Raw genomic sequence first — 16208 nt, 5'->3', positions numbered from 1 at the left:
TTAAATATTTTAAATATTTTTAAAAATAAAAAAATGGAAAAAGCAAAAAGCCAACTGAGCAGAAACATTCATTTCCCTCTGCTCCCTAATTCACTGAGATGTGAGCAAGCAGCCTCACAGTCCTGCTGCCATGCCCCCCCCCACTGGCATGCACCATCTGATTCCACCCACCACTGCTGCCATGTATCACCTGCTGCCATGTCTTCCCCACTATGAAGGGCTATATCCCCCCTAACTGTGAGGCAAAACAAAGCCTTCCTCTTGTAAGTTGCTTTTTCTAGGTATTTAGTTACATCAATAAGAAAGGTAGTTTAATGTAGTTTGAAAATAGTTTATATTTTTAACTATCATCACTATATCTATTTCTATCCATCTTTTGATTGCTCATTTCATTAACTTGATGACATGTCTCCTTTGCCATATTCCCCTACTAGTCTATCTACATGTTCATGTACAAGAGTGCTAGAAGAAAACTAACATATTGGGAGGATTAGCTGCTAGATCAGGAGGCAGAGAGACTGAGCAGAAAGCAAAATTATAAAAGAAGAGATGGATGAAATGACTCTTGCAAGGGTGTTTAATCTTTTGACATTGTGATATGATGGTGTCATCCACAGGTATGCTGGGCCCATTCATAATTTTCATATGTTGCCCATAAGCTAAAGGTTAGGCATGCCTGGAACTTTAAATTATTACTAAAACAAAGGAAGGAAAAGGAGGAATGGATGACAGCAACGTTTTAAGGCTTGATAATCAGAAATTCTGGGAAAGGAGCTGATTTAGGAAGCATATATTACATTTATTATTCAATATATTGATTTTGAAGTATTGATAAAATATTTAAGCAATAGTTCCAGCAAGCAGCTAGAAAAAACAGTGAAGAATTTAGAAGTAAATTATAAGTTAGAGAGATTTCACTTTGAACTTATACAGGGATTATATTGTCAAATTAGACTCACAAATTACAACTCTTGTTATCAATCTATTGATATCAAGTTCCAAAAAATCAAGACATGTAGGTAAAGCACAGGTGGTCTGGTACAATCCAATGGCTCCTAAGTCTTGTCCCATGACAGATGTGATCTTTGCCCCCAATTAAATGATGAGTAATGCAAAAATGTAAAAAAATATATATGTAGCTTTCAGGCCACTGCACTGAGTGGGAAACATGCAGGTTATGAAATAACTTTCTTTTTCAAAAGCAGATCATTTCAGGGATTTTGTGACATGGTCTTAAATGTCATAATTCACAAACCTGTAGATTCTTATCGTGTTTACATATGTATATTAGTTACTTTCCTTCTTGCAGCAATCAAACACCCAACAAGAAACAGCTTAAAGGAGAATAGGTTTTTGTGGCTCAGGGTTTGGGAAATGCAGTCCATCACGGCATGGTGGAAGGGATGGTGACAGGAACGTGAGGCAGCTGGTCATACTGCACCCAGTCAGGAGGCAGAGGGATATGAGTGCTGGCAGGGAAGTGACTTTCTCTTTTCTCCCATTTGATTCAGTCTGGACCCCCAGTCCATGGCATGGAGCCACCCACACTCCAGGCAGGTCCTCAGTTAATCCTCTCTGGGGAGGCCCTCACAGACACACCTAAAGGTGTGTCTCGCTAATGCTAGGAGAGGAGAGTGGTCCTTAATCCAATCAAGTTGGCAGTGGAAATTAACCATCACAATAAGCAATTCTGAGTAGGGATGGCTTGATAAAAGAATTCCACAGGTAAGGACTCTTGGGTCAAACCATTAAAAAATTCCAGAAGATCCACTGGCCGATGGGTTTCCAAGGAGATTAGACGGAACCACTTGCCTTTATCCAGAGATAATTCCTCTGATGAGGTCTGCCTGTCCCTGGTTATGGTCCCTTCTGAGGTGGATCATATACAAGATGCCTTAATATCTTCCTTCTATGTATAAATAAAATCTTTGGAGTGGATGAGAAACTGTAGAGCAGGATCTATAGAAATGTTTAACATAACCGTTTGAGATACAGAAAGTGAAGAAAGCCAGGAACAGGAAAGAAGAAAGAACACTGAAAAAATTAAGTGGCTGGAAGGTTTAGCTTCCTTTCCCTATCCAGTATCCTCTTTTTCCACAGAAATAAAATCAGTTTTTTTTATTTCACAGTAAAGATTGTATTTCCCACTTCCCTTGTTAAAAGGGTGACTATGTAACAATTACCTATCAGTAAAACATAGGAGGAAATAGGGAGCTATGTTCTTTACTATTCCCCTGAAAGAGGAACAATCTTTCCTTCCCAACATCCTGCTGTTTGTGATGTATAGCTGTGGTGCTGGACTCTAGCAGCCATCTCTGTTAATTAAAGTAAGGCTTGGACCAGGCAAAGGCAAGGAGAATGAGTGTATTATAATTATGTGGTGTCCATACCAACACGGACATGACCACCTCCAGTCAGATAAGAATCAACTTCCACTGAGTCTCAGCTACTTTCTGAGGAGTTCTGCTTCTAGCTCTCTGGAGAAAGTACTCTGACTGGGTGCTCAGAAAGGCTAAGTTTCAGCTAGTTATAACTACATTTTGTCCTTCACATAATCTTTCATTTCTTCAACCAAAGATATATTGTCAAACAAGATGAATGAGATATCAATATTCTCCGGGACATTAGTGTCTTAATGAAAATCTAATTGGAAAAGATTCAGTTTAGTTTTTACCAAGAGGACATTTTATAAAACCTGACTTCAAGGTACATCTTATCACAGACAAGTTTTTCTTCTTTTGTGTGAATACGTGTATTTGTTTTACTTTTGTTTATTTCTTTCTGTTTTTGATGCATTGAGACAAGATCTTGCTGTAGAGCTCAGGCTGACTGTCAATGTACTATGTAGCCTTGGCTGGCTTTGAATTTGAGGTCCTTCTGACAGCTGCATGCCATCACACTGAACAACTTTTTCTTCTTAAGAATTAAAAATCACCTAAATGCCCCATTTGGCTGAGTAAATCAGAACATAGCAATAGTCTGCATTGTTGGCTTTAGTTGTCTCTGTGGACTGCATAAGTACTTCACAACACGGTGCCACTCAATCTGCGTAACCCCACCAGAGGAACAGTGATGGGGTTGCTGAAGGGCACTGGTCTAGAGGGAGGTCATCCAACATGTGAAAGTCAGGCTTGTGTGGCTCTAGGGCACAAAGTCAGTTAGCAACAGTATCTGCAAGTGCCAACGGTCTCTTTCACTTCTGTACTAAAAGAGACAAGGCCAATGTTTGGAAGGGAAGCCTCTGAGTATTAAAGATACAGAGCTCCTCTGTCTGGCAAGCTTTCTCCTCCATCCTAATACACAGAGGAGTGGTTGAGAATGTGGATGCCTCATAATAAGGATTCGGTCTAAGAATGATTTTTCCTGCCCCCACCATACATTTCTAAGGCAGAAGGCTGGGAAGATGGATATAATGGTGCTATCAACTTCCACACATCAGAAATCAGAAATGACAGATGCTGGCCACCGAGATGGGAGCTCTAAGGCTTGAGACCTGAGAGCAAGCTTCACATCTGTTCCCTGAAATGCTTACACCACTAAACTAATAGACAGTTTGTTGGGAGTAGGCTTTCAGAAACGCAGACTTAGAATAGTTTCCAGATGAGGACTAAGCGGTATGCCTATGGTTCTTTGATGTTTTAATTTTGGAAATGGACCAACCAAAGTCTCTTATGGATCACTAGGAAGAATGGTTTGAATATCAATAAATCATAAACAACCTAACAAAGTACATTTTGTTTATGAACATAAATGTAGAAATATGGAACAGTGAGGACATTTCATTTGGGCATACACAGAAACTTCTAGAACCCTTGCATGAGAAACAGTCACTCAGTACTTTTGGAATTACCAACAGGAAAAAAAATGTCCAAAGACCTTCAAAATGACAGTTTGCAGTAGAAGCATCACTCCAGGTGTTCCTCCAGACATTTAAAGGAATGTTTTGGCTTCAAGAAGAATGGCGTGTAGCCAGACAAACGTCTTCAGGAACCAATCAGTAGTTTACCTGGTAGGGTTGGGGATTCTTACCCACTTCCCCACATCTATGCTGGGATTTTGTCTGACTTGTGTTTACGTGTCAGCATTGCTGTGAGTTCATATGAGTAACTGACCAGCTATCTGGAAAACCCTGTTTCCTTGTGGTCATTCACCTCCTCTGGCTCTTACAATCTTTCCACCCCCTTTTCCGCAATGATCCCTGAAGCTTGGGAGGCAGAGGTTTGCTATAGGTATCCTATTCAGGGATAGGCACTTTGCAGCCTCTTCTTCTTTGCACATTGACCAGTTGTGGTTCTCTGTGTTAATCACTAGTTTCTGCATAAGGAGTCTTCTCTGGAGAGTTGAGAGATGCATTAATCTATGGGTATAACAATAAAGTCGTCAGAAATCAGTTTAATACTCTATCTGGGAAGGGGAGAGTCAGTCTCATTTAAGGGTGAAACTTAGTAGGTTGACCAGACTCCAGTGGATGAATCCATACCTAAGGGCATTTGGGGACACAAACCTGAATATATATATTTACTAGAGTACAGAAAGTTGATGGGGGGTTTAAAAAGGAGTGCAGATATGGGAGGGGATCTAAGTATGATCAAAATATATTGTATGAAACACAAAAATACGTTTAAAAAGGAAATCAGTGTATATATGACAATGTGTCGAAAAGTTATGTAGGCACACCACTGTGATCCTCACCTCCCTCAACAATGAGCACCGCCATTCTAGGTGCTTAACTCCCTCCACTCCAGAGCACAACAGGAAACTGACAGTGCACCCGCTTTCCAGGTGTTGCTGAGGCTTCCTTGGTCTTTAGTCACTGTTTCTGACAAGCCGCTCCATTCTTCAGGCTCTATCAGTAGTTAGTAGACTCTGTGGGCTGTGCTCTGCCATGGGGGGGCTCTTCCTCCAGACTCCCCTGTGTAGCAGAAAACAGAAAACCCTTTTTTTCTCAGGACAAGCCACGTACACTTCCCTTGGTAGAATTGCCCCATCTCTCCCTTACTCATGTAGTTTACTGGTTTCTCAAATCTGAATATTTTCAGTCCTTTACCAATGGGCCACACATAAGCCCTCCAGGCAATCTTGTGACCAGGAAGCCTAGTTCCTCATGTAGTTTGAGGTAAGGAGTAGCTGACCTTAGTGCATGACCTTTGTAATATGAACTTCAGGTAGTTAATACTTGGGCAGATTTATATGCACTCATCAACTAAAAATGAACACCTGTTATCTGGTATTTTTCACAGTCTACATTTGAGGTGGCTACAAGGACACAGTCTCACTAAGGAGAGAAGAGTTCATTAAGAAAACCAAACTAATTTTGGTCTGGAGAATCAGAAGTCAGATATTAATGTCTTCTCCATGAGCAGTGACAGAGTGGGTATTCTATACTTACCTGTGCACATACATATGCACACATATAAATGTAAGTCACTTTTAAGCTTGTGATAGGTAAAACAATTGCCCTGGGCTATTTAGTTCTTAATGTCATGAACTTGTGTCATGAACTGCCTCACGTGGGTGGCTGATGTGATTTGGTGATCCTGGAATCTGGAGATGGAAGACTACCCAGTGAGCCCTGAATGTAATCAGAACTATATTTGCAATTAGAGAGTGAGCTAGATGTGATTACAAAGGGATGGTGGTGATGTGCCTATGGACGCAGAGGTTAGAGTGATATGCTTTGACCCTGAGGAAACATAAACAAGGTCAACAGATGCTGAAGAGGTCAGGCAAAGGGCTTGTCCCTGCAGAGCTGCCAGCCCTCAAGAGAACATGCTGCAGCCTGGTGACTCTGGACTGTTGACCTCCAAAGCTAGCAGATGACACTGAGCAGATGACTTGCTGTCTTGGAATCTGCCCATCACAGTTCTGCTTCCAGATTCAGTTTATAGATTTGCTGCTTCCCAGCTGAGACTCCCTCTGCTGTTGACTCAGAATTGGACTTTAGTGGTCAGTCTTGCTCTGCGGTGCTGAGGCTGCTGGCCAGGCCTTTCCTTGGGGACAAGACATTTTTGGGGAGTGAGGTTTTTATTTGTGACGAGTTATTTAGATCACCACTAGATTTCTCCTTGTGTTCTCTCCACATTCCTCATTGTAATGGAGATATTCCATAAGGGCTGACAGTCTAAATTCTTTTCTCAGAAAACCCTCTTTCATGGTTTAAAGACACCCCCACCCCAAACCCTAGAGTCATCAGGACTTGTATAGACCTCTGCACACTGGAGAAAGGCAGATTGGCAATGGAACCTTTTCTTTCTCCAAAGCATTTTCCTAAGTGCTTGATTAGGAATCACATTCCCAGAGGATAGGGCTCATTTGTTGCTAAGCAGGCCTCTCCCTCTGGGCTGCCCCAGGGGGAGTTGTGTTCAAGCAGATTTCAAGCCTCTGGCTTCTTTATACACTCAGCTAAGACAAGTGCAGTGTTACTCTCCTCTGTGCTTGAGAGTCTGCCAGAGGGAGAGATCCTTGGGGCTCAGAGAACTGTCAGCTGCTCTGCTCGGATGTTATGCCTGCAGTCGCCCACTCCAAGGCTTATGTGCAAAACAAACATGAAATGAATTTCTTTCACTTGGTACAGACTTTTGCTTTATTATTTTGCAAATTTAAAAAACTTAGGAATTCTGTCAACACTGTCATTGTCCTTTAAATGGCTGTTGTTAGCATCCAACATTATACAATCATTTAACAAATGTCTATTGAGTGTTTACTATATATTAGGACATTAGGTGTTGGGAATTTAGCAATGGACAAGCAATGAACAAGGCAAAGCTTTTGTCTTCATGAAACTTCCGTATGGGAATTGTTACAAAGGTCAGCAAGTGGCAGTTCAAGGAATGAGAGGAATTGGAGGTGGTTTAGATTGAACGGTTGGACCTTCTTCTTGAAGTCAGGGTTGTTGGGCATTTTCCCAGTGATAGAACTTGCAAGACTAAAGGCACACTCAGGCAAGAGGTGTCTGAGGAGGGGAGGAAGAGCAGGAGGCTGTGTGGTTGGAACAAAGAGGGAGTGAGCAGAGAGGCCATACACCTGACCACCCAGGGCCTCACAGGCCTCAGGAAAGAGAGTGGGTTCTTTTCTGAGGTTCTTAGGTTCTCCTCCTATGTGTAAGAGCTGTTGTGACAATCAATTAGTGTTTGAAGTTAAACGTTCAGTTCACTGCGCTGAGAACAGTGAGGGGCGGGGCATAGGGAAGTGAGCCAAGCGTGAAAGCTTGCAGACCAGCTACAAAGCTAAGACTCGATATTTTCTGGAAGACTTCCATTCCTTTGAGTTTTTCCACTGATGTTTCCATAGTTTTAATTACTGAGATTGTGGTTACACTAATCCTTTTTCTGGCTTTTTGTTTTGTTTTATAGATGCAATGTGTTCTTTTACTGTACACAAGAGATTGCTTTACTTTTTTTGATTTTCTAAATAATCATATGATTATCTTTATGTGTTTTGAACCACATACATGTGGTCTTAAAAGTATGAACTATCCAAATAAAAGACTATACAGTAAGTAACATTTTAATATTTCAATCCTTCCTATCCTGATTCTTCTAAGCCTCTTTATTTTATTTTTAATTGAATTTTTTTGCAATTTTCATATAATACAGTTTGATGGTATTTAGATCCCCTCCCCTATCCATACCTCCCTCCTCTGCCCTCACCCAATTTAATGTACTCTCATATATAAATATATACATATACATTTATAATATGGCCCATAGAGTCTGATTTGTGTCCCCAAATCAGTGTGGATCAATCCACTGGCCCACCAGGAGTCTCATCCCTGTAAGACACTGCCTTTTCCCCTTTCAGCAGCCATCAATTGCCAAATGTTCCTTACATTGGGTTGGGATTTCTTACCCATTTCCTCATATCTATGCTGGGATTTTGTCTGGTTTGAGCTTGCATAGGACTTGTGCATGCTGTCACCACTGCTGTGAGTTTATATGAAACACTGCCCAGCTGTCTGGAAGACTCTGTTTCTTTGTGGTCATCCACCTCCTCTGGCTCTTAAAATCTTTCTGCTTTCTCTTTCTCAATGATCCCTGAGCCTTGGGAGGCAGAAGTTGGAAATAGCTGTCCCACTCAGGGATAAGCACTCTGCAGCCTTGTTCTCTGTGCATTGGCCAATTGTGGGTTTCTGTGTTAATCACCATCTGCTGCATAAGGAAGCTTCTCTGGTGAGAGCTGAGACATGAATTCATCCTGTGTGTAGAGGTTGCTTTGACAATGTGTCACTTAAGGTTAAGCATCCTATAGACATATATTCTCTGTATTTTACCAGTCCACAGAGGGAGAAAATCTTCACCAGGTATTCATCCAACAGAGAAGTACTATCCAGAATATACAATGAACTCAAATAACAAAGAAGCAAGAAAACAAATGACCCAATTAAAAATGAATCTATAGCTCTTAACAAAGAGATCTCAAAAGAAGAAATAATGACTAAGAGACACCTTAAAAAGCGTTCGGCATCCTAATTAGGGTCAAACCTACTTTAAGATGTCATCTAACCCCAGTCAGAATGGTTAAGATTAAGAGAACAAATGACACCAAATGCTGGCTTGGATATGGGGAAAGGGGCACTGTTGGTGGAACTGCAAACTGGTGCAACCACTGTGGGAATCAGTATGGAGAACTTTCTAAAAACTAAAAATGAATATACCGTATGATCCAGTAATACCACTCTAACTCATCCTACTATAGAGATACTTGCACAGCCAGGTCTGTTGCTGCTCTTTTCACAATAGCTAAGAAATGGAAGACTAAATTTTCCTCAACTGATGAATGAATAATGAAAATGTGGTACACTTTCCTCAGCAGTAAAGAAAGACAAAATCATGAAATTTTCAGGGAAATAGATGAAAATGGATGGAACTAGAAACTGTTATAGTAAGTGAAGCAACACAGACTCAGGAAAACAAAATGTTTCTCCTCTCTAATTTGTGAATCTTAGCTCCAAATCCTTAGAAATGGTATATACCCTGATGTAACTGGATCCAAGGAAATGGAAAGGAATCATGGGGTTAAAGGGAAGAAAGAGCTTGAGAGAAGGAGATAGTAGGAGACGTGTTATTAAGGGGGAAATGGGGAAAGGGGGTACTTTAACTGGGGAAGGTGGAGTGAGAGTTATTCAGGGACAGTGAGAGGAGAGATAAATAATCCTTAGACAGTATGGAAAACCAGAAAGAAATGTATTAGTTCAAAGTCCTACTGAAAAATACAAGTACAATAAGTATACAAGTGCATATGTATAGCTGAAGGCTATATAACAAAAAACAGTACCAGGCAGGAGAAATCACCCTTTGAGCTGTTGATCAGGGTAGTTCAGAGACTCGCAAAATAACACAGACTATTGCCACAGCTCTTGACTGTCTCCCAGAATTTGAAGGTAAGACTCTATTGCTGAAGAGAGGCCATACTTTGAACATAGGACTTGGAACAATTGAGCTGGAACTGACCTGGAAGCATTTTCCCTGAAGCTCTCATGGCATAAGAAGGTACTATAGAAACTGCCAAGGGAAAAACGCAATCATTGGTCCTACCCAGCTGTAAAGCCTAATAAATAACAATAACTAATCCAGCATACTATTGCTATTGGTACAATAGTGGCACTTTTATCTTTGGGGTATTAAGATCTACTTGATGGAAGGGAACTCATGTGTGGTACTGTAAACATAACCAAATACACATAGGTGGCGAGGTCATAGATCATAAACAAAAAACTACTTTTACCACATTCCTAGTTCAACATAATTTTTTGCTTAATTCTAAATATGTATTCTCATATTTAGAGACAAGTATATCTTTCACCCTCATCAAGGAAGATTGGTTTTTTCAACAGATGGATATTGTTACAGGGTACAAGAGATTACCATACTCGTAAAAGTTTTCTTCTTTCTTAATTATCCCTATGACTAATAAGAATGCATTATTTAATTTACTACTATTTTTTAGGCTGAGAGTTTACATGACAGTTTGCCTAGTTAGAATAAGCGCTTCCTTGCTTACTGTATGACTTTAGACAAGCTACTTCATGTCTCTGTGATCTCTTTTTCAATGGGGGTGATAACAGCATGATTCCAGCAGGCATGGTAGTCCAGGCCTGTAATCTCAACACTCTGGAGCCTGAGGCAGGAGAATTGTGAGTTAGAAGTCAGCCTGGACACCATCGTAAGACCTTGTCTCCAATAAACCAACAGATAAATAAGCAAAGAAGACCCCCCCCATTAATTTTAATTTAAGTGGCAGTTGTGAGGATTGGATGTGTGGATACATGCACAGTCATTAACATAGGGTCCAGCCCCATATGTGTGCAGTGAATGGAATTTGGCTCATTTTTTTATTTTCCTTGGTCTGTCTCTTTAGTAGATGCTTCTCTCAAATGCCGGGGCTTCTTGAATCTTGTTCATACTCAAGAATGGGGCACTGTGAGGGTATCGTGGAGCTCTGGGAATGGGTGGCCATTGCACTGTGGGTGTGGCTCTAGTGTCCTAAGCTGAACTACATTTTTGAAAATGAGAGCCTTCTTCAATGCTTTCCCCAGAGAAGGATCTTCCATTTTCCCCTCTGGTTTCTCAAGGTTCAGCTTATGAGCTTTCATATGATCGCCCTGTTTTCCAGTGGTACCCTTTCCATCAAATGTGTTTTGTGTCCCAAATCTAGAATCCTTTGGTTTAATCTTCTCCAAAGAACAGCTTTCTAGTTTTCTCACAAGAAGGTCAAAATAGACATCTAGCTCATTGGAGGTTTGAGATCTGGAGTCAGTTTTTCCAACAGATTGTCTTTCTATTCTCTTGTTTGCTACACGTCTTTACCCTTATTTCTAAAGATTTAGGGCTTAACTAAGGCTTGGACCTTTGGAGATTCTGTGGCATAAACACAATGCAGCCTTCCAAGATGAATGTTAGGATTTAGCTTTCTTGGACAGCTAAGCCCTTCTAGTTTCCAAACTCCAAACTTTATTGCCACTTTTCCTCTCTTGCTTTCATTTTCTTTGTTAAAATGTAAATGTCCCATTGATTTAGGAAGAATCAGAGACACATATAGCAACACATCATGTCTAACTGGAGGCATGGCCCTTTATGGATTTGGAGCCTGAGGTCCAGGGAGGCCTCACAGACGGCTGCAGACAGCATAGAAAAGAGACAAGCTCCTCTGATTTGTTGCCAAATGCTCTTCCCAGTGTCTCTCTGACCCTCAACCATGGGAGCCCAGATGTGGTAACACTGAGCAGATTTTCTTCATGACCTCACTCTTGCCTCCAGAGGGCCCCTCAAGCCCTAGAGAAATCACAATTATAAGTTATGATGCTTCATCTTCTCCAAGTCCTACAGCTGTGAGCAGCACTGGCAGAGCAACAAAGTTTTCTTATTTTCCCCACAGCAGCTACTGCCTGAGAGAGGATGCTCATTCTAATAAGTGAATGAGAGAAATTCTCTTGAAGTTCTCTTCTTCATTCAGGAGAAGCATGAGCATGCTTTCAGTCTCTGTGTTAGGACAAAGCAATATGATAAAACACAGAGGACAGAATGGAGGAATAATATCAGATATAACTCAGCCAAGGCAAGCATCAAAGGAGACCAGATGGACTAGGTGGAAGCTATAGCAAGAGAGGCCAAAAGGAAGTGTTTAGAAAGGCTTATCTTCTGTAAGGTTTCATAGATATTGGTTGTAAATATCCTACAAAGTAGATGTTGTAATAGTGCATGTCAGGAGCCTTATGTCTTGACTCTGCTGTGATCCAGAGCAAGGTGTCTACCAAGCTGGCATCTTATTGGTACCTACCTTCTAGTCCAAGTAGACATGCATGTAAACTGGCCACTCCGGGCACATACATGATAAACTGCAAGAAGCCAACTATCCAATGGGACTAAACTCTACTTCAGCAACTGCTACTGAGATGCCTTGAGGCCAGAATCCACCCTTGGTAGCCAGTCTTTCTGGATAGACTTAAACCATTTCTATAGGACTTTTCAGGCCCATACACAAACCATATGGCCTGAAAGAGCCCTTAGCATGAAGAAAAAAAACAAGGACTGAGCAATTTGGAATGATGATTGTTCCTGAGTACTGGTTAAGGAAGCTCTCTTTAGAGGTGACATGTGAACAGACATCTTAATGTGAAGAAACTTCTGATACATGGGATGGAAACTTCCAGGTTGAAGAAATAGCAAAAGTAAAAACCCTGAAATGAGAAAGAGTGGAAGGCCAGGGTGGGTGGTTGAGTGTGAACAGAGCAGAGCAGGTGGAACAGGACTTTAATGGCCCCCAAGGACTGTGGATGCTATTCTCAGTATTCAGGAAGTCAGTGGGAAGTTTCGAGTAAAACAGTGGCCCAAATAAACACGTTCCCTCTCAATTATGTGTAGAATGGACTGTAATAGTGAAGAATGAAAGAGGGATATCATCGTGAGAGCAGGCTATTGATGTGAAGAGAGTAATATTTCAGCAACAGGAAAACTTTTTTATGAACAAATTATGGCAATATATTGTAAAAATTTAAGTGTCCACCAACTGAAAAACACACATTCAAGTACTTTACCTAGATAGACCATGTGTTGGCCCATAAAATAAGTTTTAATAAATTTTAAAGAACCAACATTATCCAGAACGTATTCTTTGACAAATGTAATTAAATTACAAATGAATACTAATATTATAGCTAAAAGAACTCTCCAAAGATTGGAGATTAAACAGAACATTTAAAAATGAACCAATGGGGCTAGAGAGATGGCTCAGTGGTCAAGGGTACTGACTGCTCTTTCAGAGGACCCAGGTTTGATTCCCAGCACCCACATGGCAACTAACAACCATTCATAACTCTAGTTCCAGGGAATCTGACACCCTCTTCTAACTTCCGTAGGCACTGCATGATGGGTGCACTGACACACATGCAGGTAATAGACTCATACAAATGCAATAAAAATAACAAATAAAATATTTTGAAATGACCCAAAGGGTGGTATGGCTAGATCATGGGGAGAGCTTCGGTTAGATTTTTGAGGAATTTCTATACTGATTTCCATGTTGGCTGCAACAAGTTTGTACTTCTCTAACTTTTAAACAAAAGTTGTATGATTTTTAGGTATTACATTTAAGTCTGTGAGGCATTTTATAGTTTTGTTTATGTTATGAACTAAGGACCAGGTTTATTTTCTCTTTCTTCCTTTTTTGTGTATATGAACATCCAATTTCTTTAGCAGTATCTATTGATAAGGATTATCCTTCATTCATTGAGCTGCCTTGGTGCTTTCTTAGCAGTTAATTGATCAGAGATGTATGGCATGAATTCTGGGTACTGTCGTCCCCATGTGCCTATCTGCTTGTCTGCCAATACTACTTTGTCTTGATTACTGCAGCTTTATATGTCATGAGTATTGACGTTAGAAAATGTTCTTCTTTTTGGACATTGTTTTATGTGATTACAACATTTTTATTTCTGTGTAATTTAGAATCAGCTTGTCAATTTCTATGAATAAATTTTCCTGCTACATTGTATAATGCAGTATCATGAGAAATAAAAGGCAGTAACAGAAGCCCCTTTTCTTAACAAAGAAAACAAAGTGACCCAAAGAGAACATCACAGAAAAGGGTGTGGAAAGACTGTAAGACCTGGTGGTAGGGAGGAGTCCTTTGGGAAGCTGCCTTCTGAACATGACCTGCTGACAATCATGATATAATCATAAGCACAACAGCTCTGGTTGCTTGCACAGGTAGATACAACTTATCGAAAGGGACCCACCAAAAAGGAAGTGGAAAAAGCTTAATTACGTCATATCATTTAAAAAAATTAAATAACTCCCAGTTTTAAGACTAGCATAACTATGATAATAAAATCTAACAGAGACAGTACAATAAAAGAAAATTATAGACTGAGGTCCATCATCAATTCAGACAGAAGTGAATAAAATACTACAAAGTTGAATTTGGTAATATGAAACATATGGGCCTATGTAGATACAAGTACACACATATATACATATATATGTATATATAATGTTGATTAAAAGGAATCACCTTATTCAAAAGGGACATTGTCCCTACTAGACACCATAGGTTAGCAAAATAAAAGCCCTGTGCCAAGGATGAACACCTTCCTCATTTGAAGCTGGTGACCGGGGGTTCCATAGACACTCAAACAATACTGGCTATTGACTCTTCTCTTGGTTACTCACCAGAACTTGATGGTAAGATGCTATTGCTGAAGATACTACATACAGAAACCATGAAAAGAACAAAGAGAAATCAAGCTGTTACTAACTTCAAAACTTCATCTCTACTGGTAAGCTTTCATAGTGCTGGAAGGTACTAAGCATGCTACCAGAAGAAAAATATTAATCATTAACTTTACCCACCTGTGAATCTTGTGTGATTCAACAACATCTAGCTTGGCAATATATGACCTTTGGTACAACAGTGACATAAATATTATGAGAGTAACCAATCAAAGATTTAAGGTCTGCTTCATAAGATGGAGTCCATACCTGACACTGATATCAGGCTTAAGACCCCGTGGTTAAACAAGTCACAGTATGTAGGGGAAGGCCTAATATCATTACTCTGATAAATCAAAATAGTATTAAAATAATTTGTTGTTATATCCATAAATTGATGGCATCTCTCAATTCTCACCAAATAAGCTTCTGTATGCAGCAGATAGTGATTAACACAGAAATCTACAACTGGCTAATGAGCAGAGAATAAGAGACTGAAGAGGGATTATCCCTGATTTGGACACCTACATCAAACTGCCTCCAAAGGCTCAGGGATCATAGTAGAAGAGGTGGTGGAAAGATTGTCAGAGGCAAAGGTGGCAGATGACCACAAGGAAACATAGTTTTCCAGACAGCCGGGAAGTTATTCCTATGAACTTACAGCAATAGTGGTAGCATGTACAAGTTCCCCATAAGCTCAAGCTGAACAAATTCCCAGTATAGACATGGAGAAGTGAGTAAGAAACCCCAATATTACCTGAGAAACTATTAGAAACCAATGGCTTCTGGGAAAGGGAGAGTCAGTCTCTTTTAAGGTTGTGACTCTTGGTAGGTTAACCAGAATACACACCAATCAACAACTGAGAACACAAATTTGACTCTATAGGCCATATATAATATATATGACATATAATATATATTTTTTAGAATACATGAAATTGGGTGGGGATAGTAATGGGGGTTCATATAGGGAAGGGTATCTAAATATGATAAAAATAGATTGTATAAAATTCATAAAAATTCAATAAAAGGGAAATAAAGATAATAAGTAATTTTTTAGCATTTAAAGAGAAATATTTTATTATATTCTTTTGGTTTATTCAAGTTTCCTCAGCCATACTATGACACACACATGAGATACAGAACTGACTAGAAGAGTAAAATAATTTTTTAATGCAACTGCATTTTAGCTATATAAAAGACTAAAACAAAACACTTTATGGACTCAGAAAAATATACCAGTTTCCTCCTAAAATTCCTGCAGTTTTCTAGATAATTAAAATTAAAGATAAATAATGCCTAGTTTGTGTAAAAAACCAGAGGGAATCATATTAGTCCAAAAACCTTCTGAAAAATTACACATATAATAGCTCTACATGAATCCATGTGTATAGCTGAAGAAATAACAAGAAACAGTGCCAGATTAAAGAAACCTTCCTTTGAGTTCTGGCCAGGGTAGTCCAAGAGGCTCCCCAAATTACACAGACTATTGATACAGCCCTTGATTGCCTCCCAGAGCTTCAAGGTAAGACCCAATTGCTGAAGATGGGACATACTTCAGGCACAGGATTTGGAGCAATGGAGCTGGAACTGACCTGGAAGTCACCTCCCCTGAAGGCTAGCTCTCATAGCTTTGGAGAGCACTACAAAAGCTGTTAAGGGAGAACAACAATCAGTGGTCCAACTCCAGCTTCAAGACCAAATAACCACATAAATGACTAGTACAGCAAATGGCATTGATACAGTAGTGGCACTTTTGTCTTGGGATAATCAACATCTACCTAATTGGGCTTAAAGTCTACACAATGGGAGGGAACTCATGTGTGGTACTGTAGACATAGCCAAATACACATGGCTGGAGAGGTCATAGATCTTAGAGAAAACTCCAAGGCTGTCACATCCCTAGACAAATGTAATTTCTTACTATGTGAAAAATATGTATCCTTATATTTACAGACAAGTATCCCAGTCATCACTCATCAAAGAAGCTTCTTTTGCAACAGA

This window comes from Nannospalax galili, unplaced genomic scaffold, assembly GCF_000622305.1.
Source record: "Nannospalax galili isolate Female #2095 unplaced genomic scaffold, S.galili_v1.0 scaffold204, whole genome shotgun sequence".
NCBI classification, from domain to species: domain Eukaryota; kingdom Metazoa; phylum Chordata; class Mammalia; order Rodentia; family Spalacidae; genus Nannospalax; species Nannospalax galili.
This window is presented reverse-complemented; position numbering follows the sequence as displayed.